At 40.1% G+C, this 27,434-nt stretch overlaps 1 long non-coding RNA gene and 1 pseudogene across 2 annotated transcripts in view; one reads left to right on the top strand and one right to left on the bottom strand.

The window, feature by feature from the left end:
* The first annotated feature begins 445 nt into the window (after nucleotides 1–445).
* Nucleotides 446–2,744, top strand: LOC149153442 (uncharacterized). The gene is made up of 2 exons (XR_016262987.1): nucleotides 446–798; nucleotides 1,471–2,744. It is a non-coding gene; the product is annotated as an uncharacterized LOC149153442 (long non-coding RNA).
* Nucleotides 2,745–7,027: 4,283 nt separating this feature from the next.
* Nucleotides 7,028–27,434, bottom strand: part of LOC149153440 (beta-ketoacyl-[acyl-carrier-protein] synthase III B, chloroplastic-like) — a 69,220-nt pseudogene continuing 48,813 nt past the window's right edge. Inside the window, exons 7-9 of the transcript XR_016263354.1 lie at nucleotides 8,126–8,190; nucleotides 7,660–7,882; nucleotides 7,028–7,573 (exon numbers count right to left, since the gene is read on the bottom strand). The product of XR_016263354.1 is annotated as a beta-ketoacyl-[acyl-carrier-protein] synthase III B, chloroplastic-like (transcript). The remainder of the gene's footprint in view (nucleotides 7,574–7,659; nucleotides 7,883–8,125; nucleotides 8,191–27,434) is intronic.

The raw sequence follows: 27,434 nt of genomic DNA, 5'->3' as shown, positions 1-27,434 counted from the left end.
TATTGCACTTATTTTAGCTGGTAAATTGTTAATTCAAAACTTTTCTCTTATTTTAATAAATATTTTAGCATGTAAATTATTAATTCAAAACTTTTCTTATTTTAAGTACATATAAGCTTATGCAATTAAACATACATGTCATTTTTAAAATTCCCTGAATAGAACAACCTTGACACTATTTATCATTTGAAGATAGGAGCACTTGAGTGTTGAAACATTATAAAATAGTTTTTCATGAGATTAAGTACATACAAAATATTGAATAAATAAACTCCTTGTATATATTAGTTGACTCTATACGTGGTTGGAGATGCCCACCATTTTTTTTAATTGAACTAGAGATAATCAAGGAGCTACTCCACTCTAAGGAAAAGAAATCATGAATTGATTCACATAATAGTTCCCACCTAACAACCATTAAATTAATACATGTTTTGGGGATTGTGGAACCTTTAAAGAAAACGTTACGTAAACCCTCCTGATAATTTCATTGGAGCCATGTGCATCTGTAGTCCTACCACTATTTCTGCTATTTCGCTCCATCTTGCAATGATTATTGCCTTTTAGGGAATCGTACCTAAATTTGGCGGCTATATGGCCATAGCATCGTACCTGCCTAGCCAGGGAATCAAACTCCAAACCTCATATCTCGTTCCTCAATGGAGAGATTTCGAGGATAGTTGTAAGCGTTTCATTGAAGGTTTGATCTACGAGTGTGCGCAAGGGCGTTTGATGTGTTGTAGCTAAAGGATTTCGTGAAACCCTTGGGGTATCGAACTTGGAACATTGGCCTCGTAGGTATTCATTTGCCTCTATTTTTATAAGAAATTGTTGGTTTTGGATTGTGATTTTTCAATTTTTATCTGAAGTTGTTGCCTTTGCACTGGATTTATGCAACAGTGTTATGGATGAGAACTTTTGATTGCATGATTTAATCTGGTAGCCACAGTGTGATCTAGATGTTGTAACTGCTAACATTATTTCATATTGCAATTCAGTACATCATTTACTGAGATTTTGTTTTAGGGAATATATTGATTTATTCTCTGTCAAAAGTGATTATCGTTTACACTAAATTGAATGTCATAATGTAAAATTTTAAAAAAATGTTTAAATTCTAGTAGTAATATAAGTGAATTAAATTATCTCAAGTGATTTATGCACAAAGTAGTCACGGTACATGGTTCAAGTGTAAGCGCAATGGTTGGAAAATATGAAATTTTCATAATAAGTGGCATACCAAGGGTTGCCACTTAAATTGGATTGGCTAAATTTAGATTTATAAAGGACATGTACCCATGGTTCAATAGATTGTAAATAAATTAATCGATACGCTATAGATAAATTAATCGATACGCTAAAGTCTCCATGTTGGATTTAAAATTTAGATCCTCACACTAGTTTCGATGGATTTCAATGCCACTCTAAGTAGGCTTCTTTTTCTAATTTCAGTGGATTTTCTAATTTCAGGGATTCTCTGGCCACCCAAATTTTGTTGTTGGGTTTGTTGCTAATCATTGCCCCGGAACCCTGGGAGAATTTATTTTTTGCACGGGGGCAAAAGTTGAGTGTTCAAGTTGCATTAACAAGGCTGAATTTTCCCTTCCTGAAGTCAGGTTGTGGAATTTTGGTGCCAACTTCTAAACCCAGGGATCAGATTGCTTGTCAAATTCTCCAAGGGCCATGTTGGATTTCTCTCCTTGTACTTCTAAGTCCAAATCATTGGTGACATTATCAGAATTTCCTTGCCAATGGGATGATTTCGTCAGCGTTTGTGCTCTAGATTTTCCAGTGGAGAGGGCTGAATTATTTATAAGAAGAGGCCGAATTTTTACAAGTTTCCAGCGGGCCAAATTCTCAGAGGCCGAGTTCTTCAATTTGGATGCATTCGCTCAGATTTAGTGGCTGAATTGTTGGTGCATTTCCAAAGATTATTTATGCCAAGTGAATTGCCGAATTCTCCATCATTGTGACTGAGTTTACCAGTGCAAAAAGGGGTCTAAGTTCTAGGCTATGGGACAGAATTTCTTCAGTCAAAGCTGAGCTTTTCCGTGGTTATTTTGGTAGAAAATTCTCACCAAGAAGAACGAGTTTCCCTTAACTCTACAGACCAAGTCCCTATTTAGCACCTGGACGAAGTTCTGCTCACAAAAAGAGGTTTGGTTGTCACTGCATATATACCCAGGACGAGTTCTGAGAGAAATATTGAGTTCAGAGGTCGAATATCAACTTATTAAAGATGCCATGTTCGCTGAAGTCTCCAAGGACGAGTTCTTTGATGAAAGTAAAGAGTTTTCCCTTTCTAATATTGCTGACTGAGTTTATCTCTTGGAGGGGCGAATTAATATTGTCTAGCTAGCCAAAATATCTCCAGTTGGTGCGTACCTGGACTTATAAAAGCAACATTTTTTTCTTGTGGCTCGAGTTTATTACGATAGCACTGTCCCGGGCCGAGTTACTACACATTTATCAGCTCGTGAAGGGTTTTTCTGAAACGGTCGAAGTGTGACATCAGTTCTGGGCGTGTTTTCCCTATACCAAAGGCATATATATCCTCTATTTAACAGTTCGTGTTCCTCTCTTCATCCCTGGACTGATATATACTATATTTGTCTGATTTATATTGCTGAATAGATTCGTGTGGCCTCAACCTTGAGAGCTGAGTCATTATCTGTGTACCAGGGCAGCGTATTTCTATAATATGGTGCTGGAGGTTTATTATAAGACGACTGTGTTCACATTTATACTAGCCGCCACTTTGCTCCAGGTTCCTTTATATTTTCGATGCCCTACGCTCTTGTTTACATATCATATATTGTGTGAAATTTTATTTTATTTTAGGTTCGGATAGTGAGACATGTCAGGGGCATTTAGCTTCCAATCACTTTGTGTACTTCCAAACACTTGGATACACACATGCTTGCCAATATGTTTTTTGCCCATTGTGCTACCACTCGCCTACTATATTGTGTGAATATTGTGTGAAATCTTGTTGTTAGGTATTTCTGGGTTTTCATTAATAGAGGAACAGTGTTTTAAAACGCTGTAACATGCATTTCTCAATGGGTTCCATGTGATTCCTATTCTTGAGCTGGGTTGTTCATGTAAACAGTTATTTGACCCTGTTATTTTTATTACTTCGTAACAAACAAAAATATACTCCTAAAGCAGTTTACTCTCAAATTGTTTGACAAAACATTTCATTGAATAAACACAGTGATATTAATGGGATTGTACAAGTACAACTGAGAAGTGATAAGAAGTATATGTTTAAGAATATTCTTTGCATTCCTAGTCTGGGTACGAATTTGCTTTAAAATAGCCAAATTGCAAAACAGAGTCCATATATGGAACTTGGAAGTAATGTTCACAACTGGCATATTCATGGTGATGAATGGGGTAGCAAAAAAAATATAACTTGTGATTGAAAGAACATGGGTTCTAGAGGTTCCAAGGTGTTCCAGTTATGAATTCAGAGGATGTGGTTGATTCATGGGAGCCAATGGACAATAGAGATATCGATACCAGTTTATTTTGGAATCAATATTTTGGGCGTTACAACCTATTTCTCCAAGTAGGTAACTGATGGTTATTGATCTCCTTGGTATTTAAGAGATGGATGTCTTGAAAAGACGCAAGACAAGAAGGTTGTAAAGACGAGTAGAGCTTGGAGAAAAAGCAAGGTGTCAAAGCTTGTACATGTAGAGATTTGCAATCATGGCCATTGTCAGGCACCATTGATTTGTCAAAAATATTATAAATATTCTTTCTTAGAGAAAACCCTAGTGCTTTAGATGCTTTGGAGAAATTCAGTTCATTGTTTGAAGATGAATGTGGAAGATTGACGAACATTCTTTGGTCAAATAGAAGAGAGATTTAAGATGCCTGCTGACTCTCACAAGAAAGAAAGAGGAAGTCTAGAGGCCAAAAGTTGATGGAGAAAGAAGCAAAAGAATCGTAAAAATGGCAAAGAGTGTGTTGCAGAAAAGGCTAGTTCCAAATACATATTGGGCAGAAGTGATGCGTAAAGCAGCGTATTTGTCCAATAGGAGTGACACCAAGGAGTGCATGGTTCGAGAAGAAACCCATGGTAAGCCACTTCAAATCTTTGGTTCAATTGCTTATGATAATGCCACAGAAGATTGCTATTTTTCGAATATTATGACCAAGCAAAAGCATATAGGCTTTTGGGTCCCTATCCAAATCAGGTTGTTATGAGTAGGGATGTCAGAATTGTCAGAATTGTTGAACAATCATATCTAAATCAAAATGATGGTTGTTGGTTTGACGCTGAAAATTCAAAAATCAGTGCATTTGCAAAGAGGCCAAGAGTACAATGTCGCCCAGTCATCATGTGATGTTGCACAAGTTGCATGAGAGGCAAGAGATACCCAGATTGTTCCAAGAAAAGAGAGAAACGTTGTTGGTTCCTATGGTAAAGAACATGCTTCAAATGTGAAAGAAGATGAACTTCCATACTCCAGTGATGAGGCCGCAGGTGGCACACTAGAAAAAGGAGGTGGCCATTGTGTTCAATAGATTTCTTTTGATTTGTTGCACGTTGATTTGTGTCTTGGTTCAAACTCGTTGAATCCAAGTTGATGAAGAAATAAGGTTGAATGGAAGAAATCAACTAGTGAAGATGAACAGAGCAGTTTTTACAACGAAGTAGGACAGGATATTGTCAACTATGGGAATACTTTGGCAAATGGAGTAGCATAATGAATGTAAAGAGTGGTGAAGTTCATGTACAAGAGGTGCAATCGACAAGCTGAGCTCTGTACTTTGTTGTGCTACCAAGCCATAGAAGTGGGTTTGTTGGAGGACAAACAATATTCAGCATCAATTGTAGATGGACTGAAATTTTCAGCCATCTTTGACTCCAATCTACCTTGTGAGTTACTGAATGATTATATGGTTGATGGTTTTGGATGTTCAGCATCAACAATGACAGTTATAGGTCTTCCAGTCAGAGTTGGTACAGAGTGCAGAGGAAACACACGTGTAGAATTGTGAGCCATACTATGCCACTGATCAGTTACACTACTCGTAACCCAAATCTATAGCATAGCTACCTAAAGGAAAGATGTCTCTTCCACAAGTAGTCTGGTTCACATAAGTCAGTTTTGTTTTGAGACAAATAGTTGTGGATTATATGAACACTATAAGAGGGTACTAGAATATATGTTATAATGATAGTATTATGTAATGTTATCTTAGGCACTCTACTTCAAAAAACATGAAAATTAGTGCTGTAACAAAATAAAGTTAAGATATAGCATAATGATGACAAGCTAATTAAGGCATATGTTAGGTGTTAGGTAATAGGACTCCAACTACAACGTACTCAATAAAATATGTGCCTTACCTCCTGATTATGCCTAAAATCTACGTTATGAGTCAGCATAGTGTCAATTGGCTCTAGCTCAGGTGGTTGGGAGGAATGATTGTTCTCCTCCCAACCAGGTTCAATTCCCGCAAGTAACATGTCGAACTCTTTAAGTATATTGTTGTAATGGCTTCGAGCCCTGTTGCTGACTAGCCTTGTGCCCTGAAGATCCTAGGGTTTACCCTGGGTACCATCCTCGAAATGAAAGGAAGTGCTCAGGGGTTTTCCCAGGCAGTGGGACTTGGAAAAAAATCGCCATACATTGGATTAATTATAATAAAAAATAAGTATCTCTCTCCTGCATCTGTATGAATCTGCATGTCTGCGTGTTTCTGACGATGCAGAGATACTCTACAGCTTGGATCTTTGCATATATTGAAGCTGGAGGGTCAACCACCTTACTTCATTTAAAGCTACAGCCCTTAAGAATTGATCCAGTAAGCATGACAGAAACACAAAACAGCAGCAGCAATATATACATTTCAAGAAATGCCCAATGTTAGATGGTAATTTGGTTAAAATCTTTCATGTATAAATTTTAAAATGTTCCGCAGCTGTCAGTGGAAAATCCTCCCCAAGGTGCTGGAAACGTATTTTTGCTTTTCAGAAACATTTCTTTACAAAGCACCTCTGAAACACGGCTGGAACATTTCAATGGCATTTCAGTTTTTTGAAACACTGTATTGACCATTTCAACCAACAATTTAGCTGTTTTGGTCAGCATATATATCGTCTCAACTGATGTTTCGATTGCTAAACTGTAAAAGGCAAACATTAAAAAACTTAGAAAAAATAGAATGTTCACACTAATGGCATCATATCAAGTTATAAATAGAGGGCTTGGGCTTCTATTGATGATAATATCTTTTTGAATTTATTTCCAAATTTTAAATCCATGAATGGTATTCTGAAAGCTTTATGTCTCCTAGTTTCTGAATGTGTGTATGTATTTGACATATCCTAGCCATATTCAAAACTTGATTTTCTAAAAATTGTCATTATTTATTTCAGATACCGTAGCCCTATCCATTCCCATATCCATATTCTGCAGCTACTAGTAGAACTCAACTTTATAGCTTTAACAAAGCAATAATAAATTTTAGTGTGGCAGTATGAAACAGGAAAGGAACCACCAAAACCACTTCAAATTTGAGAGACACGAGTTTTTCAAATAGATAAACAAATATTAAAAAAAAAGGACCAAAATCCTTAAAAAAAGGACCATTAATCAAGCCCATTTACACTTTGCCCAGAAGTTGGATGAATTTTTACTTTTGCAAAGTGAAAAACTGTCTGAAAGAGAGCATAAAACAAGAACAAATCTATTATAAATGTGGGAAGTATATCAATCAACCGAATAACTTAATTGAAACTTCAATACTGCATAGCTTGTGTGCCAATGATATAGAAGTGCTGCAGCATATATAACCAGTTAAGGACCCAGATAATAGAAGATGAATCACATCTTCAAAATCAGCACAAAAAGGCATTTCACATAGCCTGTAATGGTAATCCTCTGTTAAAGACATGAAATAGGCTGCCCAGCTCACTTCAAAACCAGAGAAAAATGGCCATTTTTAACTTTTAACTATTATCTGTACACTACACAGACATTATCATTGAAGTGTAACGCTGGGCTTTGAAGTAAAGTCCTTTCATTAATTGACGTTAAAAAACAGTATCCATCAAGTCAAGGACACTACGAGGAACATTCTGTTTGCATTACTCTATCGTAACAAAGTTACAATTATAAAATATGAAATGGAAATTAAGGAAAACAACAAAGCACCCCAAGTTCTGCCGTAATTAAACTTGGAAAGAACTGCTCGAGAATGAAGGAATTAACGATGGGTATATGTGGAGGAACTAGATTTTGCAATCAACTTTTCCTCGTGGCAATAAAATCTTTTCAGACAAGCACTGCTGTCGTGGTCTACCATTCCTGAAGTGAGCAGTATTCAATCAATCCCATCTCACAATGGCTGAACCCCATGTAACTCCAGCTCCAAAACCTGCGGTTGCAATAACATGGCCACTTTGAACTCTTCCACTCCGAACAGCCTCATCAAGCGCCAGAGGAATAGATGCAGCACTTGTGTTACCATAATCAGCTAAATTTGTTATTACCCTATCCGGTTGAATCTTCAGCCGATCAGCTACAGCATTAATAATCCTCTGGTTTGCCTGCAGAAATAAATTCATCAAACATTAAGCAAATGTATTGTTTTTGTAAAAATGCTCTGGCAACACATACAAATTTTGAACAAAACCTGATGAAGCAGCAACCAGTCCAAATGTGAACCTGCAATCCCAGCTTCTTCCATTGCTGCTTCAATAACCCGTGGAACACGGTTTACTGCAAAACGGAAAACCTCTTTTCCATTCATTTGAATACAAGAATGGGATGAAGGCTTTGGAGGTTTCAGTGCTGCACCATTTGAGCTACCCAAGTCCTTCACTGCACCTTCTCCAATGGTTGGGAGACTCAAATGCCTGCAGAATCCAGATCAACGCTGAAAAGCTTTTAAACAATAATGTACGATGCAAGCAGAAGCATTAGTATTCCATGACAATTTCTACCCCCCTCTTCACCTGACAAATAGACTATAATCCATGGAGACATTTTTTCTGTCAACTGAGGTAATAACAATTAGCAGGAATCCTAGAGAAACCTTCTCTGTACAAAGGCATACTAAAAGTTAAATAAAACATTGGTATCGGAATGTAACTATGTACTTTTGACCATGCCCGTCAGTCTGTAGATCAAAACCCAGTAGACCATCCTGATCTCCTTTAGCTGCCTGCAAATTATTCATACAGAAAACACATAAAACTATTTTCTCAATGACACAGTACTTACTTGAGAGACGTGAATCTCATTTATAAATTCTCTATACTTAGATACATATTGTAGAGTTTCAACAAACATGTGCATGTCAGAAGTTTAAACAAAATCAATTTGAATAGCGACACAAACAACAGTTCTACCAGATGATGACAAAATGAGACACAAAATAATGTATACAGATCCAGAAGTCTTTTTAGATTCTTCTTTACTCATTGCTATATGTTTGCTTCATAACAGAATCTAGATTATCAATCTTTCAGAAGAGTATTAACTGTCGCAGTATTCATATATTGGCAGTACATAGTCAATTCATCAAATTCCATCTTTTGTATTCTATTTATATGTGTACGTGTGCATGCCCAATAAACAATGGTGCATTTAGAAATAAAGTGCTCACAAAAGGTTGTGCATGCCCAATAGACAACGGTGCATTTAGAGATAAAGTGTTCACAAAAGGTTGATGACTAGTCGCAATTGGGTTGGCCCCAAAGAAGCTCATGCTTGACCTCACCTTGGTTTAAACAAAAAATGGGTTTGTTTAGAGGAAATTTTATACTCCATTACTGCCATTGTCAAAGATAATTAGAGACGCCACTTGATATATATTAAGGATTATAAAGCTTAAAAGGCTAGCTTTGGATTCAATATATCAGATTAACTGATCGTCTAATCAGCTCCTTAGTTGCTCATATATATGTTTTTTTTTTGTGACTTAACTGTTTGACAACTGGATCTTGGGCTTTGTTGGAGCTCCCGTCGAATTTGTCGAGCTCACAGTGCAAAAATATTTCAACCAAATGATTTCAACAAGCATTTCTTTGTATTTATGAAAAAAGTTTTTGTAGAATTTTAATGAAAAATTATAGCTATTATCTTATAATTAGTGCAGTTATGGACCAGACTTGGAAGGACTGAGATGGAGAGGCCAAGCTACAAGCAGGGAGTCGAGGGGAGCTCAGGCGGCAGTATCACCAACAAATGCAGGCATGATTCAACGGCGGAACAGATTCGCGACAGCAGAACAGAGGTCTTCACACATCTCCAATCCATTCTTGACAAATTTTATAAACAAGCAACATTAGGAATATTTGCAATTAATAGTATTAATAATTTCCTTTTAGTTTATTCCTTCTGGAGGGTTCTCTATGACAGAGGCAGTTGCATGCAGGAGATTCCTTTATTTCTCCTGCAATGTGTCTGGGGGTTTTGTCGGTGCTTTTTTAGGTAAATCCTTTTCCCCCTCTTGAAGGTAGTTGCTTTACTCATGTGGTTAATGTGTGGGGTTTTACACCCATGGACCCACGATGTCCGGCGACAGTCTTATTGGTTTACAGGGTTCCTTTTCAGTGGGGCTTCCAGATTTAGGATCCCCTTTTCTTTCGAGCAGTAGTGGTTTTTCATCAGAAGTGGTTTCCTTAAGTACAGGAGTCTTTCCGGTGGCTTTAGGTCAGTTCTCTGAGGCTTGTCAGTATGGTGCAGAGCTTCCCACTGCTGATGTAGGATATATTCAGGTTTCAGCAGCTCAGGAAGTTCTTAAGTCGGGGAACGAGAATGAGCTTAGGCAGGTGGAGGATAGGGTGGAGGCTGGAGATCCACACCTGCCTTCTTTGAATGGCCCAGGGTATATTCCAAAAAGAAGAACCATGTCTTGAAAAATGACAAAACCCCTGCTCCTTACAAGCTTTGTTTGGGAGATGATGTGGAGATGGCTCAGGTGTTGGAGTGTGCGGAAAAATCCTTGGTGGGTAGGGCCAGAGGACAAAAGTTTTGTTTAAAGACACTTGAGGATTGAAGGGATGAAAATATCAGTCCATTGGTTAATGATGCTCTGGAGATTTTTTTGTTGGACAAGGGCTGGATTCAGATGAATTTAAAAACCCATGAGAAGGTTGAAACAATTGCAAAAGAGGTATGGTCAATTGGTTCCACTTCTGTCATCTTCAGGTTCTAGTGTCCTCTTTTTGATGCTAGCGGGGAGAGACTAGATGTGGTGCCAGTGTGGGTTCATTTTCCTGGGTTGTTGTCGCACATGTGGAACAGAGTTTCGAAAACTTGAGAAATAGTCTAGGTCGTTATTTGGATGAGGAATTCTCCTTCAAAGAGACCAAAGACATGACTGTAGCAGGGGTCCTTGTTAGTCTGGACCTTTGAGAGAAGTTGCATGAGACCATGAATATTGGAAAAGGGGCAGTCAGATTATAGGTGTTGGATTATGAAGGGATTCCGTTCAGGTGCAGGAAATGCCACAAGTATGGTCATCTGGTAAACAACTGTAGCCTTCCATTCAAAAAACCCTTTATTTTTGTGGAAGCCTTCAAGAAACAAAAGACTGCAGAAGGGGATTCCGTTCAGGTGCAGGAAATGCCACAAGTATGGTCATCTGGTAAACAACTGTAGCCTTCCATTCAAAAAACCTTTTATTTTTGTGGAAGCCTTCAAGAAACAAAAGACTGCAGAAGGGGCACAGGCAATTGATGCAAATATACAAAAGGAGGTTAGGAAATGCCACAAGTATGGTCATCTGGTAAACAACTGTAGCCTTCCATTCAAAAAACCCTTTATTTTTGTGGAAGCCTTCAAGAAACAAAAGACTGCAGAAGGGGATTCCGTTCAGGTGCAGGAAATGCCACAAGTATGGTCATCTGGTAAACAACTGTAGCCTTCCATTCAAAAAACCTTTTATTTTTGTGGAAGCCTTCAAGAAACAAAAGACTGCAGAAGGGGCACAGGCAATTGATGCAAATATACAAAAGGAGGTTTGGACAGGTGTAGAGGATCCAGTTCAATTCGGGGTTGCTAAGCCTGAGTACCATGGACAGGTGTAGAGGATCCAGTTCAATTCGGGGTTGCTAAGCCTGAGTACCATGGTGGCCTCTCCAAAGGATCTTTTGGTGGATGTCTCTATAGGACCTAATCATATGGCATCGGTTATCCAGACTAGTTGGGTCACTTCGATACATGGTCACTCTATTTCCCTTCCCCCTGTTATTTTACTTGTAAGCTCGTTTCCAGAGTTAGGGAAAAACTGGGTTGATTCTACTTTAGAAAAGGATTTGTTGGGCCCTCAGAAGTCGATCACTTATTCTCTTGTGCAAGTCTACCTGTATCTGTTAGTATATCGGGGTACTCTTTGCCAATAACATTTGCCTCTTCAGCATGCTCAGGTGATTTGGAAGAGGACAAGATTCTTTACAATTTGAGGTCAAGACAAGTCCTTATGGTATCTGATGGTTTTCATGGAGCCATTGGTCAGTTACCAGCTTCATCTCTGTCGACGAAAGGTAGGGAAAAGAAATCTCACATTTCTTTAGCAAAAGCAAAAGCTCATGAGAAGATGGCTGCTGCCAAACAAACTTCCATAGATGGGACACTTAGAGCAATGACAGCCCAGCAAGGGGTTACCCAATGAAAGTTCTATCTTTCAATTGGCGAGGGTTGGCAAGTAATCCCAAAAAACTTGCTTTAAAGAGATTGTTTCGTGTGGAGAATCCTGATATTCTCTTTCTTCAAGAAACTTTTGGTGAGGAAGATTGTATCTCTAAACTTCTTGAGTCTTTCTTTTGATCATGGAAATTCATTGCTCTTGAAGTTCGTGCTAGATCGGGTGGACTAACTCTTAACACTTGAGCATTGCCTCTGGCTTGGGTTTGGTGGGTTTTTCAGCAGAATTGGACACAACTTTCACATTTATCAATATCTATGGGCCGAATGAGGAGTTGGTGTCCTTTTGGAATGATTTCTTCGGTAAGTCTTTTTTGTAGGAAGGAAATTTGATTCTCAGAGGTGACTTAAATTACTCTAAGCAACCGAATCGTGGGGTCCTCAGGCCAGAATTGATTCTCTTTCAGATTTTCTTTTCACACAAAATTGTTGCAAAGAATATGATTGATCTAGAACCTGTAAACTTAAAGCCGACATGGAGAAACCATCATTTTGGTGAAGGGCATGTGGCAAAAAGATTAGACAGGTTTTTAGTGGCAGAGCCTTTGGTGGACAGGTTTAATTTTCTTTGTCAATGGGTAGGCTCAGGAGGTGAATCTGATCACTCTCCTGTTTTGTTAGAATTGAAAGGGAAAAATTATAAGCCTGCCAGTCCCATCAAAATGAATTCAAGCTGGATAAAAGAAGAGGGTTTCGTTTCACTGTTCAGAGATAACTGGTGTGCATTTGACGCTCAGTCCATTATGTCTGTTGCTATAGTCAGTTCGAGGCCAATCTGAAACATATCAAGAATTTGACTGTGGAGTTGGTTGCAAATAAGCGTAGAAGGGAGGAGGAAGACCTGGACGAGATTGAAAAAAAAATATTGGCCATTTCAGATTCCAGGGAAGAGGGCTTCGGCTCTCAGGAGTCCAGAGGGGAGCTGAGCAGTCTTGAAGCGAGAAGGAAGGATATTTTAGCTGCTAAGGAAGCTACTTGGCAATTAAAAATCAAAGCAATTTGGTTGGATTGTGGTGATGAGAATATCAACTTCTTTCATGCCTATGCAAAAGGTAAAAAGATGAGTAACACAATTTGGAATATGGGGGATCGGGATGGTCATATGATCTCAAATTTTAAAGGCCTTGCCACTCTCGGTAAGGAACATTTCCAAAACCTCTTCAAGGAACCTGAGGGGGTTAATATTGTAGAAGTTGTTAGAGTGGCTCAATCTTTCCCAAGATTTGTGGATGCTGAAGAAAACAGAACAATAATGGAAGAAGTGTGTCTGAGGATGAATTGAAAGCAGTGTTGGCTAGTTTTGAAAAAGACAAAAGCCCGGGTCTTGATGGTTGGGCTGTTGAATTTCTCTTAGGCTTTTGTGATCTAACTGGCAAAGACATTGTTATCTCTGCGGGAAAACCCTAAGGTAACCTCGAACCTCTTTTAAGTTGAAAGCTGGCCCTTCAACAAGGAGAGAGATCTCTCCCTAAAACTCAACTACTCTAGATCATTGTAGTAGTAGGTTTCGCAATTGAGTTTTGTGGCCAGATTTAGTTTATAGGATAAAATTGGTTGGGTTGTTTACAAAACACACCATTGAGCATGGAGTCTAGTTCTAACAAGTAATGCTACAGATCTAATAAGTAAGCTACAAAAAGCATGATAGCAGCAAATCCTTTGACAAATTGAGAGTTTGGAAGAAAAGAACTGAAATGAGACAAAGTTTATAACTGATTGAGGTAACAAATACTATTTTTTGATAAATACGAGAAAGGAGCATCAACGAATCTCAATCTTAGATACTAACATTTTTCAGAGATGAAAGAAAGTTTTTATAACAAAGAGAAAACTGACAGGGAACTACAACACATGAATTTCCTATAAAATGCTCATCAAAAACTGTAATATATTTAATAGTGCTCAAATATACCAGAATCCAAATGTTTTCAGTAAAATCCAACCCTTCATCATTCTTTATAGACTGTCTTTATAGACCTTACATCAACTGATTACAAAATAATAGCCTTCAGATTAATTACAATAATCTAAAAATATATAAATATCTTTAAGTTCATGCATGTGAATAAAAACTTAAATACATTCAGTTTTTTCCTAGAACTATCGCTGGAAAATACGCTGATATATAGGTCAAGTGAAATATCTTTCAAAGTCGGTGTGGAAAAAGTCGGGAAAAAATCCCCAAAACGCGATTTTTTTGGTTGGCCGATTAAATCGGCTGACTTTTTCCCAGTTGAAAAAGTTGGGATTAAATCAAGACTTTTCCAAAAAATCATGAATGAGGTAGTTTCTTTAACGATTTTTTTTCTTTTAACCGGGATTTTATTGAAAAAGTCTGGATTTTTTTTAAAATGAATATTTTTCGTATTTTTTAAATTTGCCGACCTTTTGCAGACTTTTTCAAAAAATTCCCGACTTTGACAACATTTTCAATTTCTGGACCCTTGCTGATTTAATCCCGACTTCGACTTTTTCCACATTGTTTCAAACTATCTTCCTTGAAAATAGAAATAGGCCTAACTGATAGCACAGCATCCTAGCTGGCAAAACTGGATCAAGTTTCCACCAAAATTGTCTTTATGTTTATCCTTTCTTTCATTCGGACCTCCTGCTGAAAATCGTTGATACCGTCGTTGTTAGCGTCGTTGGTTTTCTGAATTGTAGCTTTTGGTAACAGAGTAACTGTTAGCATTTCTTTTTTGCTTGTTTCCAAATCGTTGACAAAATTGAGAGTTTGGAAGAAAAGAACTGAAGTGAGACAAAGTTTATCACTGATTGAGGTAACAAATACTATTTTTTGATAAATACGAGAAAGGAGCATCAACGAATCTCAATCTTAGATACTAACATTTTTTAGACATGAAAGAAAGTTTTTATAACAAAGAGAAAACTAACAGGGAACTACAACACATGAATTTCCTACAAAATGCTCATCAAAAACTGTAATATATTTAATAGTGCTCAAATATACCAGAATCCAAATGTTTTCAGTAAAATCCAACCCTTCATCATTCTTTATAAACTGTATTTATAGACCTTACATCAATTGATTACAAAATAATAGCCTTCAGATTAATTACAATAATCTAAAAATATCTAAATATCTTCAAGTTCATGCATGTGAATAAAAACTTAAATACATTCAGTTTTTTCCTAAAACTATTTGTTGTAAAATATGCTGATATATATGTCAAGTGAAATATCTTTCAAAGTCGGTGTGGAAAAAGTCCGGAAAAAATCAGGATTAAATCCCCAAAACGCGATTTTTTTGGTTGGCCGATTAAATCGGCCGATTTTTTCCTAGTTGAAAAAGTTGGGATTAAATCGAGACTTTTTCCAAAAAATCATGAATGAGATGGTTTTTTTAACGCATTTTTTTTCTTTTAATCTGGATTTTATTGAAAAAGTCAAGAATTTTTTAAAAATGAATATTTTTTGTATTTTTTTTTAATTTGCCGACTTTTTGCCGACTTTTTCAAAAAACTCCCAACTTTGACGACATTTTGAATTTTTCTTCCCTTGCCGATTTAATCCCGACTTCGACTTTTTCCACATTGTTTCAAACTATCTTCCTCGAAAATAGAAATAGGTCCCTAACTGATAGCACAACATCCTAGCTGGTAAAACAGGTCCCTCTGCAAAACTGGATCAAGTTTCCACCAAAATTGTCTTTATGTTTATCCTTTCTTTCATTCGGACCTCCTGCTGAAAATCGTTGATACCGTCACTGTCAGCATCATTGGTTTTTTGAATTGTAGCTTTCGATAACAGACTAAATGTTAGCATTTATTTTCTGCTTGTTTCCAAATCGTTGACAGTGTGAATGTCAGCATTTTCGTCTCTTGAAATTTCACTGACAACGGAGATGTCAGCACTCCCTATTTGCTTCAAAATCTATCAGTGGATATACAGTTTTGTTTCAAAATAGCTAACAGTGGACCTGTCAGCTTCACCAAAAATGTTGACGATGGGAATGTCAGCTTCCCAATTGTTCCGCTGTATGCAAAAAACTATTAGGCCGACTGTCAGCGATAAAACAAAAACCCTTGTTTTGTGAAATAGATAGACAAATTTCAAGTTTACTCCCCCAAGCCTCCTAGCTGAGGGTACTAGCTACCCTGAGAAGTACATCCACCTTCTCCAATCTTTGTTTTTTGCTCTTCCTTGTCTCCATAGGACCCTTCTTCACATTTTCTTTGTCTCTGCTCTTCTTAGAGCCTGTAGCCTTCTTCCTGTTGATGATAAGGTCCTTCAGTGGCATATTGTCAACATCAATCACCTCTTTGGCCAACTCTGGGTTATTTCTGAGTTTAATTTTGTATCTTAATTTGTTTGTTAGCCTTGTATGAGGTCTTTTGCCACCTTTAAAAACTTCAATAGCGTTTCCTCCTCTTGGGTCTCAATCTCTGCTTCTTTGCTTTTAATAACTTTCAGTTTAGTTGTGTCTGCAAGGGAGGCTTCAATAGGTGGACTCACAACCTGGGGAGGGCCGATATCAGCAGGTAGGCTTACAGGGGATGCAAGGTCTGGTTTACTGAGCCTGACACCTTTTCTCTAGTAGATTTTGCGGATTTTAGGGTCAGAGGATGTAGATGGGACCTCTATGTTTTTCTGGCTGGGGGTTGGCTCAATAAGGGTTGGTACTTTGTTCTTTTTCTCCTTTTCAACAATTTTTGGTCTTCCTCTTCGCCTTTTAAGGGGTTGAGGTTGAAAACCTCCCCAAAAAAGGAAGTGGCTCCAAGTCCTTTTTGCCCTGGCTAGTTGGTTTTCGATTAGGAGTTTGATCAGGGATTTGTGATATATGAAATGGGAGGAGGGGTCTGTTCGGGCCCTGAACCTAGCTGCCATATGCCTAATACTTTCTAGTAGATAAAAACAGGGATTAATTCTAATTTGACTAGCTAGATGTGCAAGGAAGTAGAAGTGGTAGAGGTTTACTCGATTGAATCTTCCTTCGCAGGTGAAGTATCGCTGACAGAGGCGAAGAGGGACGTGCCATTTGTCCTATAACCATTCCTTCTGAATTCCAGCCCTCCAGTTCTGACCCTTGAACTCCTCTTTGAAAAAGAAAGGGACATCGATCCCTGCCAACACGTGACTGTGAAAAATCCTTTCTCCATCTGTTGGTAAGGCCATGGCCTCAGCAATTAACTGCTCTGTAACTGAAAAAGACAGACCTCCAACCTCCACGTGATTTCCATCAAACCCCTAAGCAAAAGATCGAGCCACTGCATCGTGGTAGTCGGTACAGCAATGGAAAAACTCACTCCAACTGGCTTGCTGAAACAGTTGCTAGATATCAGGGTATATGTCCAAAAAATCGGGTGCTTTAGGCTCAGAACGATTTGCTTTACCTCCTCTTCTCATCGCATTGTGTGGTCTTCCCAGGATTAGATCCTGAATCCTTATGAGTAAAACGGGTTCAAAGCCAAGTGTGATTAACTCCAAACTTAAAAAATGGGTTCAATGCCAAGTGTGATTAACTCCAAACTTAAAAACAAAATTCACTGACGAGGCATGGTAAAATATCTTGACATGTGGAACGGAATATTACAGTTGTGCAAGTGAATGATTACAAATCTTGAGGTGATGATTACGAATGGAGTTCGTATCATATGGTAAAATCATTATAATAACATTCACTCATAACTACAGAGAAAACTTATTAACCAGTACTTGTTTACCCCTTTGAACCAGATAGAGACACATTTTAATGATATCGTTGATGCTCACATGGTCAGCACAATCACAACCTTTTAGCTTCAAAATTTGGTTTTGGCGCTAACAGTTGGCCTATCAATCAAAATGAAATTGTTGATGAGCTCGTTGTCAAAAATTTCCTCAGCAAACTATATCGGATCACTAAATTACTGATAGCCCCGCTATCAGTAATTTCCCTGTTTATTACATCAAAAGTGTTGACACTGAAACTGTCAACCTTTTCTGAAAAAACCTTTTAAAAATCAAAGTTTATTGTGATAACAATTGACTCCATGGGAATGTTGTTGATCAATGATGGCAACAAGAACCCCATAGACCAGTTGCCTCATCCATTACAAATACTAGTTCAAAACAAAACTTTTACTGACTCAGAAATAAGAACTTCATCTTTTAAGAGATGATCTTTTACAGACTTTGAACTTGAAAAAATATAATTGTCTCTAGAAAAAAAATAACTTTATTCTTTGATGAATATCAGCAGAACCTTCAAGGCCTTCGCTTTGGTCTTTAAGTCCCTTAGAATATTCATCAACACCTGCAAAATATTTTCAAAATATATGGATATGTACAATGAAACCTGAAAATCATTCTTTGTTTAGGAGATATAATGTTTCAGGAAACGTCCATTCACTAGACCTCCAGGCAGTAATTCTCCTTTCCGACCTTCTAGGATGAAATTGTTCTTACCATGGAAAGCTGCAATTTTGTATAGCCCTTTCCAAATGTTCTCAAACTTCCTGCGCTTACCCTTATACTCAATATGGGCATCCCATTTTAAAACCAAGTCTTGGCATTTAACGTCATCTTCTTTAATTTTCCTATCAAAAAAATTCTTAATCTGATCTTGTACTTCCTGAGATTTTTCATACACTCTAATTTCTTGCACTTCAATTAGCAGATTTACCCTTCTTTGTAGATGATTTGGTTCTTCTCCTAATTCTTGCAAATATTTCATAACATGCATTCGATGTCTCATTGTAACCCATAAAGATACCCTTCTCTGCCATGGGTTCCAGCTTCGTCCTCTGCTCCTTGGGGATATAAGAATATGTGAGAAATCCAAAGATACGAAGATGCCCCACATAAGGCTTCTTTCTAGTGAAAGCCTCCTCCGGAGTCATATTCCCCAATACTCTGTGAGGCCACTTGTTCTGAAGATAAACAACAGTATTGCAGGCCTCAGCCCACAAAAATACAGGCAACCCCTGATCATGAATCATCGCTCTAGCAGACCCAACAATAGCTTTGTTCTTCCTTTCAAACACCCCATTCTGCTGGGGGTTGTAAAGAGCCGTGAATTCTCTCCCAATGTCCTCTTGTGCATAGAAGTCAGAAAACCCACCATCAGTGTACTCACCACCATTGTCTAGCCTCAAGACCCGAATCTTCCTACCTGTCTGCTTTTCCACAAGAGCTTTGAACTCTTTAAAGCGACTAAAGACCTCACTCTTGGTCTTCAAGAAATATATCCAAGTCCTCTTAGAGTAGTCATCAATGAATATAACATAATACTCATAACCACCCAAAGACACATGAAACACACGACCACTAACATCAGTATGAATCAAGTCTAGTATACTTGTAGATTTGTTGTCGCTCGCTAAGAATGGTAACTTGGTGTACTTGCCCAAAGCACACCCTCTACAGACCTGATAATGCTCGACACTGAAATCAGGAACTCCAGTAGTGATCTCCCTCAATACTCTCAAAGCTCCATGATGCATATGCGCCATCCTCCGGTGCCATAACTCGCACAAGTCTCTATTGTTGGTGGTACTAGTGTGAGTGCTACTAGATGTGCTACTCACCAATGCTCCCGTCGACTGAAAATTGAACCTGTATAGTTTCCCAAAGCAGACTCCAATCAATTTCGTCGGAGTGATGGAAGCTCCCATGGGATGCATCAATACCTACCCTCTTGAGAAAGTGACGTCAAACCCCTTCTCCTCCCATAGCAACATTGAAATCAAGTTCTTCTTCATCCGCGGATTATACAAAACATCCATGACCTTCAAAGGAGGCAAAGACTCCCTCTCAAAGGTCACAGTCCAAACACCAACAGCTCTCACAGTGCGGTCATCTCCTAGTACAATATCAATATCAAGTGCCCTCTCTGCAAGCTCTGAAAAAAACTCTCGTGCACCTGTCATATGGTAGGAAGCCACACTGTCTATGTAACACACATCGGATGATGTACTCCTACTAGATGTAGAAGTAATAAATGCAAAGTCATGGTCAAACTGTGAAGCAAACTGCTCCACCTCTGCTGAAGCTGCAATACCCTTCTCCACGTTGTTCTTCCTCTCAAGAGACGTCGCACCATAGTGTCCCATCTTCTGACATGCCCAACATTTGACTTTGGACATATCCATATCTTTCTTCTTCTTCTTCTCCTTTCCCTTAGCCCCATCTGATGAGGCCCCTTCCTTGGCTTTCCCTTTGTTCTTCCCCCTAATTGTCAAGGCTACATCCTCCTCATCTGCTATCTTCACTCCACCACTGTCAGTGTTCCGCATCTCATGCTGCACACAATCATCCCAGAATCTATCCCAATTGGCAAGAGTCTCCCTAGAGGTAACAACATCTCCAAAGACCTCCCAAAACTTAGAAGTCCCGCTACAGCTATCATGACTAACCCTGTGGGTGCAAATGCCTCACCAATAGCAGTGAAATCATCGTGTACCTGTTCGACCCTACCAAGATAATGAACTACACTTTCAGCCTTTGTCATCCTGATGTTCTTCAATTGTTCTTTGAGTACCATCTTCCTGCTTTCATTGGTACTCTAATAGAGTGGTTAGAGTTATCCACATCTTATATGCATATGTGTTTCCTCTCACCTGAGGAACCACATGATCTTTTACACTGTCCATCAAAATCCTTTTTGCCTTTGCATTATTTTTTGTGAAGTCAGCAAGTTCATCTGCAGCAGTAGGAGGTACAACCACTTGCCGCACTATGTCCCAAACTATTGCCTCCTCAAACACTGTCTGAATTTTGTCCTTCCAAACGGCATAGTTGTATATCTGATCCGGATTTAAACAAGAACGCAATAAAGTACAAACATAACCATGAATAGAGAGATGCAGCGGAAATAATACTTTATTTCATAAATGTAAAATACTGAAATATGCTTACAAACAGAAATGGAAATAAACCAGCTAGGGCGATGGTAGTTTATCTCTGAGAAGAGATGTCGCGGCTACATGCCTTTGAACTGTGTTACAATGAGGCTCGAAGGCCTATTTATTGTTGAGAAACAATGGAAAACCCTAAACATCCAAAAACCTAACCCTAGAAGATGAAACGCCAAACTGCGGGCCCCGTTTGGGTAAATTGGTACATCAACTTCCCGAGGTCGTAACTTTGGCATACGATCTTCATTTGGCACTCACAATATCTCATTAGAAAGATCTATCCGAGAACTACAACTTTGGGAAGAGCCTCAAAACGGCTCCGGAAGTTCAGGAAATGAAAAACTGCTAAAAATAGTAAATTGTGCAAGAATTAAGGAAACTGCAAAACTGAAAGAGACAGTTGTGGGGGTCCAAGTGGGATAGGTGGAGGAAACTTTTGTTGAACTTGGTCCCTGGTGAGTTGTTCTACAACTTCTAATGTGTCCAGTAATGGCAAAAACTTGGTCGAGGGCGGAAGCTTGGTCAAGTGTAGTCCACATTGAACACTCTGTGCAAGCGAAGGAATGGGGGAATGTTGTGCTCTAAAGCATTGTTTCCCACAACCTTTGTATGGGCTCTTGTAAGACGTTCTTTCTGTAGATGCAACCAAACTTTATCGCCCACTTGAAACTTGTGTGGTACCAATTGCTGATCATGTTGCTGCTTCTACTTGGCATTTTCCAGAAAGGAGCAGCGATATATCGACCTATTGGGTAGAGGTGCTCTAGGAGTCAAATCGAATGAATGCTTGACCTGATAGTGCAACAGTATCCCTATGGGTGAGGAGAAGATGTTCCTGTCTGCTTTCATGACCATATTCATCTGCTGCTGCTGCTAACGATCTTCCCCTTACTTTGGGAGCGAACCAAACAAAAAATGAATTTCCTAGTATGGGAGATGAGCTTGCTGCATTTCTTAGCAGTGATCACAGAGGTGGCGATAGGTGGGGCTACCTCCGGTATCCTGTATAATGAATTACCCACAAAAATAATAACAGCTCGGGGCCTTGACTCATACATAGCATGTCGCCTCCACAAGTATGGTTGGCCTAATAATACATCACAAACATAAAGAGGTGCAACATCACACAATACCTCATCTGTAAAGGGCTTGATGTTGTAAAGAAGGCGGCACTGCTGGCAGACTCAGAGATCTCGTCCTTGGTGAAGCCACCTGATACTATACGATTATGGGTGTGGTGTAGTCAGTAGGCCCAACCGCTTCACAACCTCTACTGAGATGAGGTTTTTTTTGTTGCCACTATCAACAATGAATTGTAGTGGCGAACCCTTCACCCACATTTGTGAGTGGAAAAGACAGTTCCCCTCCTCTGGATCTTCGGGCCATTCTTTTGGACCTTGGCGGTGGCAACAGTGGTGCTGGGCTCCACATTAATTATTCGCTTCCCTTTGCCATTCCCCTTGTTGGGTTTTGACTCAAGGTCGGAACATGCATCTGATTCTGAAGCCTTCAACTCGGCCACCAGCGACAACTTGGTCTGTCACTCACTTGTGTTGTGAGTGGGGCTCTTGTGGAACTCACACCACTTCCTTGTGTCCTTATTCGACTTCGTGGTGTTGTTCTTTTTTTGCGGCTTCGACGGGTTGTCTTGAGTCACCCCGCCTTGGCTTTATCCTTTGGTCTTTAGATTCGAAGATCCAAAGTCTCACTTCTTCTTTTTAAACTTCTGCTCGATCTTGACAGCGTATCGGTACATCGTGCTGAGCGAGGAGATGTTCAAGAACTCCATCTTGTCCTGGATGTATCTGTGTAGGCAGTCGAGGCATTTGAATACCAAATGCACCTCAGAGTCCTTGATACCCAACTGTGTGCGAAGGGCATGAGAAATGTTTGTGAACTCCGCCACATCTTGCTCCCTTCCCTGCCGCAACGTGGTCCACTTTATGTATTTGTCCTCATAGCTTTTGACAGGGTAATACTGCTCCTTGACGACATCCCGGAATGAATTCCAAGTGGGCACGGCTGAAAATAGTGAGCCTGTACTTTCATCCTTCTGCTCGCAGTAGGTTTCCCACCAGTCCTTGACGTGGGAGGATGCTTTGAGAAGAGCGAAAATAATCTTTTCCCAACTGGAAAAATCATGAACAGAAAAAATACCCATCTAGCAGATTTAACCATTTTTCTACAGCTTTTGTGCCTATTTGACCCTCGATATGGGGATTTCAAAATTAACTTGTATCTTAAAGGGTGTGGCATTTCCAGAGTAGCTATTGGAAGCCGATGCGTCGCCTCTGGGTAGCCGCTGAAGGATCTGGAAAAAGTTTTCAATCATCGCGTTCCTTTGTCGCTCGAGGGCTTCTTCTAGCAAGATTTTGATAGGATCTCCTGCCCCCTTGTCTTTCTTTTCATCCGCCATGGGAGGCCGTTGGGATTTGCGAGGCTGGTCCTGCAAAGGTTCGACCAGTTCAAGCCCTAACTCCTTATATCCTGACCTCGTTGGGGATATGCAAAGAAAGACAGAGAGAGAGCAGACCACTCTAATACCACTGATCCGGATTTAAACAGGAACACAATAAAGTACAGACATAATCATGAATACAGAGATGCACCAAAAATAATACTTCATTTCACTAATGTAAAACACTGAAATATGCTTACAAACAAAAATGGAAATAAACCAAATAGGGCAATGGTATCTTATCTCTGAGAAGAGATGTGGCGGCTACATGTTTCTGAACTGTGTTACAATGAGGTTCAAAGGCCTATTTATTGTTGAGAAACAATGGAAAACCCTAAACATCCAAAAACCTAACCCTAGAAGATGAAACGCCAAACTGTTGGCCCCGTTTGGGTAAATTGGTACATTAATTTCCCAGGGTCATAACTTTGGCATACGATATTCGTTTGACATGCGCAATACTCGTTAGAAAGATCTATCTGAGAACTACAACTTTGGGAAGAGCAACATTGCTCCATGGACTCATGTTGCTCCCAGATTTCCCAAAAAACGTCGTTTAGGGCCTCAAAATGGCTCCAGAAGTTCAGGACATGAAAAACTACTAAAAATAGTAAATTGTGCTACAATTAAGAAAACTGCAAAACTGAAAGAAACAGTTGTGGGATAGGTGGGTGGCCACCAACATCCACCTGGATCATTCCTCCCCCCTTAGGAAGCAATGGTCCCTATTGCGTTGAGATCCTCCATGAGATGAAAAAACTTATGTTGAACTTGGTCCCTGGGGAGCTGTTCTGCAACTTCTGATGTGTCCAGTAATGGCAGGAAGCTTGGTCGAGGGTGGTCCACATTGAACACTCGGTGCAAACGAAGGGATGGGGGAATGTTGTGCTCTAAAGCATTATTTCCAGCAGCCTTGGTATGGGCTCTTTTAAGGAATTCTTTCTACAGATGCAACCAGACTTTATCACCCACTTGAAACTTGTGTGGTACTGACGCTGATCATGTGGCTGCTTGTACTTGGCATTTTCCAGAATGGAGCGGCGATATATCGATCTGTTGGGTAGAGGTGCTCTAGGAGTCAAATCGAATGAATGCTTGACCTGATAGTGCAACAGTGTCCCTGTGGGTGAGGAGAAGATGTTCCTGTCTGTTTTCATGACTGTATCCATCTAATGTTGGTGCTGCGTGGAGGAACCCTTCGCAGGGGTCATGGATGTGGCGACGATTTTCCCCTTATTTTGGGAGCGAACCAGACAGAAAATGAATTTCCTAATCTGGGAGATGAGCTTGCTGCATTTCTTAGCAGTGATCACAGAGGTGGCAATAGGTGGGGCTACCTCCAATATCCTGTATAATGAATTACCCAAAGAAATAATAACAGCTCGGAGCGTTGACTCATACACAGCGTGTCGCCTCCACAAGTATGGCTGGCCTAATAATACATCACAAACATCGAGAGGTGCAACATCACACAATACCTCAACTGTAAAGGGCTTGATGTTGTAGGGAAGGCGGCACTACTGGCGGACTCGGAGATCTCGTCCTTGGTGAACCCACCCGATACTGTATGGCTGCGAGTGTGGTGTAGTCGGTAGGCCCAACCGCTTCACAACCTCTACTGAGATTAGGTTCTTTGGCTGCCACTGTCGACAATGAATTATAGCGACGAACCCTTTACCCACATTTGTGAGTGGAAAAGGCGTTCCCCCTCATTTGGATCTTCGGGCTCATTCTTCTGGACCTTAGCAGTGGCAACAGTGGCGCTAGGCTCCGCATCAATGATTTGCTTCCCTTTGCCATTCCCCTTGTTGGGTTCTGACTCAGGGTCGGAACATGCCTCTGATTTTGAAGCCTTCAACTCGGCCACCAGCGACTGCTTGGTCTGACACTCACTTGTGTTGTGAGTGGGGCTCTTGTGAAACTCACACCACTTTCCTATGTCCTTCTTCGACATCGTGGTGGTGTTATTTTCTTGCGGCTTCGACGGGTTGTCTTAGGTCACCCCTCCTTGGCTTTGTCCTTTGGTCTTCAGTTTCGCAGATCTAAAGTCTCGCTTCTTCTGTTTAAACTTTTGCTGGATCTTGACAACATATCGGTACGCCATGCTGAGCGAGGAGATGTTCAAGAACTCCATCTCGTCCTGGATGTATTTGTGTAGGTAGCCACGGTATTTGAGTACCAAATGCACCTCAGAGTCCTTGATACCCAACTGTGTGCGAAAGGTATGAAAAATGTTTGTGAACTCTGGCACATCTTGCTCCCTTCCCTGCCACAGCGTGGTCCACTTTATGTATTTGTCCTCATAATTTTTGACAGGGTAGTACTGCTCCTTGATGGCATCCTGAAATGAATTCCAAGTGGGTGCGGCTGAAAATAGTGAGCCCATACTTTCATCCTTCTGCTCGCAGTAGGTTTCCCACCAGTGCTTGACGTGGGGGGTTGTTTTGAGAAGAGCGAAAATAATCTTTTCCCAGCCGGAGAAATCATGAATAGAAAAATACCCATCTAGTAGATTTAACTATTTATCTACGGCATCTGTCTATCTGACACTCGAATATGGGGATTTCAAAATTAACTTGTACCTTAAAGGGTGTGGCGTTTCCAGAGTAGCTGTTGGAAGTCGATGCGTCGCCTCTGGATAGGCGCTGAAGGATCTGAGCAAAGTTTTCCATCATCGCGTTCCTTTGTCGCTCAAGGGCTTCTTCGAGCAAGATTTTGGTAATATCTCCTACCCCCTCGTCTTTCTTTTCATCCACCATGGGAGGCCATCGAGATTTGCGAGGCTGGTCTTGCAAAGGTTTGACCAGTTCAAGCCCTAACTCCATATATCTCGACCTCGTTGGGGACATGCAAAGAAAGAAAGAGAAAGAGTAGACCGCTCTGATACCACTGATCCAGATTTAAACAAGAACGCAATAAAGTACAGACATAACCATGAATAGAGAGATGCAATGGAAATAATACTTCATTTCATTAATGTAAAATACTGAAATATGCTTACAAACAGAAATGGAAATAAACTAGCTAGGGCGATGGTATCTTATCTCTGAGAAGAGATGTGGTGGCTACATGCCTCTGAACTATGTTACAATAAGGCTCGAAGACCTATTTATTGTTGAGAAACAATGGAAAACCCTAAACATCCAAAAACCTAACCCTAGAAGATGAAACGCCAAACTGTGGGCCCCATTTGGGTAAATTGTTACATCAGCTCCTCGGGGTCATAACTTTGGCATATGATCTCCGTTTGACGCGCACAATATCTCATTAAAAAGAGCTATCCGAGAACTACAACGTTGGGAAAGGCAACATCGGTCCATGGACTCATGTTGCTTCTAGATTTCTCAAAAAAACGTCGTTTAGGGCCTCGAAACAGCTCCAGGCGTTGAAGACCTGGAAAACTACTAAAAATAGTAAATTGTGCTACAATTAAGGAAACTGCAAAACTGAAAGAGACAGTTGTGGGGGTCCAAGTGGGATAGGAGGGTGGCCAACAACATCCACCTGGATCATTCCTCCCCCCTTAGGAAGCACTGGTCCCCATTGCGTTGAGATCCTCCACAAGATGAGGAAACTTCTGCTGAACTTGGTCCCTGATGAGTTGTTCCGCAACTTCTGATGTGTCCAGTAATGGTAGGAAGCTTGGTCGAGGGCAGTCCACATTGAAAACTTGGTGCAAGCGAAGGGATGGGGGAATGTTGTGCTCCAAAGCATTGTTTCCCACAGCCTTGGTATGGGATCTTGTAAGGCGTTCTTTCTGCAGATACAACAAGACTTTATCGCCCACTTGGAACTTGTGTGGTACCTAATGCTGATCATGTCGCTGCTTGTACTTGGCATTTTCCAGAATGGAGCGGCGATATATCGATCTGTTGGGTAGAAGTGCTCTAGGAGTCTGATCGAATGAATGCTTGACCTGATAGTGCAACAATGTCCCTGTCGGTGAGGAGAAGATGTACCTGTCTGCTTTCATGACCAAATCCATCTGCTGTTGCTGCTGCGTGGAGGAACCCTTCGCAGGGGTCATGGATGTGGCGACGATCTTCCCCTTATTTTGGGAGTGAACCAGACAGAAAATGAATTTCCTAGTCTGGGAGATGAGCTTGCTGCATTTCTTAGCAGTGATCACAGAGGTGGCGGTAGGTGGCGCTACCTCCGATATCATGTATAATGAATTACCCAAAGAAATAATAACAACTCGGGGCCTTGACTCATACACAACATGTCGCCTCCACAAGTATGGTTGGCCTAATAATACATCACAAACATCAAGAGGTGCAACATCACACAATAACACATCTATAAAGGGCTTGATGTTGTAGGGAAGGCGGCACTGCTGGCGGACTCGGAGATCTCGTCCTTGGTGAAGCCACCCGATACTGTACCGCTACGGGTGTGTTATAGTCGGTAGGCCCAACCGCTTCACGACCTCTACTGAAA

Source organism: Pinus tabuliformis, chromosome 9 (assembly GCF_031772625.1).
Source record: "Pinus tabuliformis cultivar Carrire ecotype Pingquan chromosome 9, CPIR1, whole genome shotgun sequence".
NCBI classification, from domain to species: domain Eukaryota; kingdom Viridiplantae; phylum Streptophyta; class Pinopsida; order Pinales; family Pinaceae; genus Pinus; species Pinus tabuliformis.
This window is presented reverse-complemented; position numbering and strand designations above follow the sequence as displayed.